Source organism: Mastomys coucha, unplaced genomic scaffold, assembly GCF_008632895.1.
Source record: "Mastomys coucha isolate ucsf_1 unplaced genomic scaffold, UCSF_Mcou_1 pScaffold7, whole genome shotgun sequence".
Lineage (NCBI taxonomy): Eukaryota > Metazoa > Chordata > Mammalia > Rodentia > Muridae > Mastomys > Mastomys coucha.
This window is the reverse complement of record NW_022196913.1, coordinates 13,916,227-13,922,205: the sequence shown is the minus strand read 5'-3', so window position 1 is coordinate 13,922,205 and position 5,979 is coordinate 13,916,227. Positions and strand designations below refer to the sequence as shown.

General features: G+C 44.1%; 1 pseudogene; it reads right to left on the bottom strand.

Annotated features, from left to right (window-relative positions):
- Positions 1-4,023: 4,023 nt before the first annotated feature.
- The window catches only part of LOC116082594, a 7,907-nt pseudogene continuing 5,951 nt past the window's right edge, over positions 4,024-5,979 (bottom strand).

Sequence of the window (5,979 nt, the reverse complement as noted above, 5' to 3'; positions counted from 1 at the left end):
ACCCCTTGTCAACTTGACACACAAACACATCACTATTAAGCCTCAACCCTTATTTTCTTATTCATCCAAGATCTAAAGTTCCACAGTCTTTACATATTAAAAGTTCAATCAATTTAAAATGTCCAATATCCTTTAAAATTCAGAATCTCTTAACTGTGGGCTCCACTAAAATACCTTCTTCCTTCAAGAGGGAAAAATATCAGGGCACAGTCACAATCAAAAGCAAATATCAAACTCCAACCGTCCAATGTCTGGGATCCATTCACGATCTTCTGGATTCCTCCAAGGACTTTGGTCACTTCTCCAGCTCTGTCCTTTCTACTACACACCTGTCTTCTAGGCTCCAGATGCCTGTACTCCACTGCTGCTGCTGTTCTTGGTGGTCATTCATGGTACTGGCATCACTAAACTGCTGTCTTCCACTGTAACTAGGCTTCACCAATAGCCTCTCATAGGCTCTCTTCATGGTGCCAAGCCTCAACTCCTTTGCATGATCCCTTCAGTCCTAGGCCATCAATTGCAACTGAGGCTGCCCCTTCACCAATGGCCTTCCATGACTTCTCACTATGCTGAGCCTCAACTGCTCTTCATGACCCCTTCATGCCTTCAAAACCAGTACCACCTGGGTGACTCTTATACATTAGCAAGTCCTGCTCAGCACAAGGTACAACCTTGGGTATCTCTGGAACACAGCCTTTTTGTGCTCTCAGAAAACACTTCCAGATGTCACCTCAGTGATGCTGGTCTCTTCTTAATCATTGCTAATTTCTTAGCTCCAGCTAACCAGCATCAATAGTCCCAGTAATGCAAAGTTTCCACTTTAGTAGTTCTGGTATCTTGTTAATCACAGCTGATTCTTCAGCCCCAGCTAACCAAAACCACAGAATCTTCACAATCAAAACAACATGGCCATGATAAGAGTCTTTAATCTTCCCTCTGAAATTTCACAAGCCAGGCCTCCATCTTCTGCACTGTTCTGAACATGATCTTCCAAGCTTCTACAGAACATCCCACAGAATTCTAGCTCAAAGTTCTGAAGTCCTTCCACAGCCCTCCCCAAAACATGGTCAGGTTGTCACAGGAAAACCCCACTGTGCTGGTACCAATTTGTCTTATTCAGGGTTTCTATTCCTGCACAAACATCATGACCAAGAAGCAAGTTGTGGAGGAAAGCTTACTTCCACATGCTGTTGATCACCAGAGGAAGTCAGGACTGGAACTCAAGCAAGTCAGGAAGCAGGAGCTAACGCAGAGACCATGGAGAGATGTTTCTTACTGGTTTGCTTTTCCTGGCTTGCTCAGCCTGCTCTCTTATAGAACCCAAGACTTCCAGCCCAGGGATGGCACCACCCACAAGGGACCCTACCCCCTTGATCACTAATTGAGAAAATGCCCCACAGCTGGGTCTCACGGAGGCACTTCCCCAATTGAAACTCCCTTCTCTGTGATAACTCCACCCTGTGTCAAGTTGACACACAAAACCAGCCAGTACCAATGGTCAGATCAAACAACAGCCAAGAAGGGGGCAAGCATGAAAAGCCAAGTAAATCCTTCCCTTGGAGTACTTCCCTCAGATGTTTGCTACAGTCCTTACTAACATGTAACATGCATGGGGAGAGACAATCAACATACAGTTGGCCATGAGAAGCCCCATCGTGCCTGCCTGATTATCCTGCTTGGTGGATCACTCAGGTGATCCTTGCTTGAGAAAAATAACTGACTACATATTAAAAGCTATCTCCCTGATTCTTAGGATTTTTTTCGAAAGATATAGTCATCTTGTTTTTAAAGAATGATAGTTTAGTATGTTTATTCTGTTCCTGGAGTTCAATACATAAAGAAAAATGTTCATAGCCAGAAATATAATTATTTTTAACTAGATTACTTTGTTCACTAGAACTAGATTTCTCTCTAGATCTGTCTGTGATAATGTCACTAATACAGTGATCTGAAGTTAGGGTCTGTTTCCATCAAGGTAAAAACCATTGTTCACAGCGGGGTGGGTGTGATGCCTATTCGTGGTTGTCGACTTGACTAAAACCCCAAAATGGAGAGCACACCTGTGAGGGAATTTTACTTAATCTGAAGTTGGAAGATGCACTGCAAATCTAGATCTTTGAGGTCGGAAGACACATCTTTAATCCAGATCTTTTGATGTGGGAAGACATACCTCTAATTAGGGTTACACCTGCTGGAAGCCTATAGATAGACTCCTATACATAGGAGTCTTTTGCGCTTGGCCTACTTGCTCTCTCCTTACCAGCAAGTCCATTCCTTCATTAGCCTTAGAGCCAGCTGCTTTAGGATTCCAGCATATAGCAAAGACCAGGTGAGAAATCCAGCCACGTAGACTGAACAATTGCGGAGCTCTTGGACCTTCTGTACATAGGCAGCCATTATTGCATTAGCTGGATGACAGCCTGTAAATCATTCTAATGAATCCGTGTGTGTGTGTGTGTGTGTGTGTGTGTGTGTGTGAGTGAGTGTGAGTGTGTACGTGTGAAGAGGTCATTCTTTAAACTGAGTGTGTGTGTCTGTGTGCGCGCGCACGCGCGCGCTCGTGTGAGTGTGTGTGAAGACGGTCATTCTTTAAACTCTGTTATTCTAGAGGACCCTGACTAAGTCAGGTGGGGAACATTACTGACATGGTCTTAGCAGTGCAGACGTCTTGCCTATTGCACATAAGAACCGAGAGTGTGAGGTAAGTGACCTCAGCACTGCAGGGAAGCCATTTGGGGGACAAGCCTTAGAAGGTCAGAGATGACAGAAAAAAGTCTTGGATTCTTTTTGGGAATTTCAGCTCAAAAATCTACTGAACCTAAATGTTGCAGAAGGACAGGGGAGATGGCAAAAAAGACATCCTGGGGTTTTAATGTTTTTTAATTTTCAAGAAAATTGTCTAAGCTTGGTGTAGTGGCACATGCTTTTAATCCCAACACCTGGGAGGCACAAGTGGGTGGATCTTTGAGTGGGATGCTAGCCTGGTCTCCAGTGAGTTCCAGGACAGCCAGAGCTACAGAGTGAGAAAAGAAATATACCTAATATAAGTACAGGCAGCAAGGAGTCTGAGAAGCAAAGAAATGGAAGGATGTTTTTGTTTTCCCTTCAGTAGGCAAATAATGAAGTAAAGTCAGTGAGATAAATTGACCTTTTCCAAGTTTTTTGATGGCTAAGTCTAGCACAATTGTCATATAAAAACACAGAGTATTCACAATAACATTTGACCAGGCAAATTTATCCCTTGATCCATACCAATGAACATTAAGCTGTTTGATTTTTGCCACAGTTTTTTGTTTTGTTTTGTTTTGTTTTTTGTTTTTTCGAGACAGGGTTTCTTTGTGAAGTCCTGGCTATCCCGGAACTCACTCTGTAGACCAGGCTGGCCTTGAACTCAGAAATCCTCCTGCCTCTGGCAGGCCTCCCAAGTGCTGGGATTAAAGGCGTACACCACCACTGCCCGGCTTTGCCACTATTTTATGTGTAGAAGATAGGCTTAATGTTTTGTACTGGGGGTCAGCACTGGCTTAGGAGAAAATACAGCAGGAAGTTCTTGATTATGCTCATCAGCTCCTCAGGTAGTTCTTGTGAAATCTGTGAACCCAGTGGAAACCAACAAAGCTTTGTTATCCGTATGGAATCCTCACACACCATATGCCACCTGCAGAAAGATTCTAGGTGATCCTGTGTTACACACGGGAGAATGGTGTCACGGAGGTGGGGGGAGGCAGGATAGGTGATCCTGTGTTACACATGGGAGAGTGGTGTCGGGGGGGGGGGAGGCAGGAGAAAACTGATATTTTCCATAGATGATACTGAAAAATTTTAAGAGCTGGAGAGTAAACAATAAAATGAAGAGCTTGAATTTTAGTTTAGTGCAAGCAATTAAAGGAAATTAGAACTCAGGTTTCTGTTATATATGCCAGTTTTATCCATGGGTTAATAATGAACCCAACCTTTTTTTTTTTTTTTTTTTTAGACATTTTAAATTTTTATTTGTATGAGTTATTTGCCTTGATCTGTATGTATACCACATAATGCATGCCAGGTACCCACAGAGGTCATAAGAGGGTGTAAGATCCCCTGGGATTGGAGTTATGAATAGTTGTGAGTGCTGGAATGGAACCCTGGACTCCTAGCTGCTGAGTCATTTCTCAACCCCAATCCCTGCTTTGAGCATGTGCTCTTAGCTGCTGAGTCATTTCTCAACCCCAATCCCTGCTTTGAACATTACTTTTAATACCCCTCAGAGTCCATATATCTTGTCAGGCTCCATGAATGGAGACACATCCTCTAAATGAGGCCACCAACGGAACAAGAAATCTTCTACGATGCTTCTGAGCCGTGGGGTGATCTTTTCTTCTCCACGGGCCTCCCTGTCCAGTAGCTCCTGCACGTCCTCCTGGCTCATATAGCAGCAGTGTCTCACTTCCCTGGTGTCTGGATTTCCTCACCAACAGAAGGTAGCCAATCTCATGGTCTCCCCACACAGCATCTGACTGACACTTGTGGTATTTTTGGGTCATGAAGATTAGGTCCTTTATGGAAATCTGTTGAAGTTGGAACAGTATTAATTCAATAATAGAGAAAATGGACATTTTAGATAGAAAGCAGCTCATTTCTTTCCTCATTCCCTTTCAGAGTGCCACACAAACACTTAAGCTTAATTAGATGTTAGGTAGATCACAGTGAAGAGGGCACTGACCTCTTGGGTTTCATTTCCTGGCCGCTATGGTTTCCTTTTTCATTTACAATGAAGGCCATATATATATAGGATATAAACCTAGTTATGTACAGTAGGACATACATGTATGGGAAAATTTTCTTTTGAGAATGGAAATGAAGGGGCTAGAGACATGGCTCAGCAGGTAAGAGCACTGACTGCTCTTCCAAAGGTCCTGAGTTCAAATCCCAGCAACCACATGGTGGCTCACAACCACCCGTAATGAGAACTGACGCCCTCGTCTGGTGCATCTGAAGACAGCTACAGTGTACTTATGTATAATAATAAGTAAATCTTAAAAGAGAGAGGGAATGGAAATGAAAACACTGAAGATCTGGTGATGGTAGCACATGCCTTTAATTGCAGAACTCCTGAGGCAGAGGTAGCAGATTGTGAGGTTAGCCTCAACTACAAAGCAAGTTCCAGGACACACACACACACACACACACACACACACACACACACACACACACACCAACCTCCTTTAAAAAACAACCACTACCACTCAAGCTCTAGTACAGTGACTCACAGCCTGTCCTATGGACCAGGCTTCCACAGGAAAGCTGTTTCCTATGCAAGACAGAAGCCCTGTTAGCCCAGCATCTCTTCCCCGAGTCAGCATTTTGATGGATGAAACTTGACAGCACCATCATGTGACACTATACCTATTACACAGATCCCTGAGCACATGAAAAGGTTCAGTGAGCCCCAGGGAGTGAGTGGGTACCTGGTCCTGGGGGATGCCCAGCTCAGCCTGCTCTCCTCACTCCCAAGGCATCCTTCTCTTCCAGCTCCTCAGGCACATACAGAGGGTGACTAGAGCAGGAGTCTGTAAAATGTCCTGGGGCAGTGTACAGCAGGCTGCTTCAGTGAGAGTGCACTTTATTAAATAGGGGGATTTCCTCCCTGGCCATATTTAGCATAGAAAGTAGGTTCACCTGTGACTTTTCAGTATCAGTTCTTCTCTATGCAAATGTTACATTATAAAATTCCACAACTCAATTCCAGTTGCCAAATGCTTGTAATTTACTTTCCTTGTATTTTCAGTTGCAGTGGGACTGTTGAGCTCACTCACTCTCTCACACACACAGCACACACATGGGGGGAGGGAAGGACTGGGGGAGAATGTTCAGATGGGTTTTCTTACTAATTATTCGTCTGAGGCCCCCCAACTCTAAGTTAGACTCCTGTGCTCCCTGGAGTTGAGCTGGGTGACTCACCTGGAAAAGTGTACTTGGCATCTGCTCTCTGCTGGACCA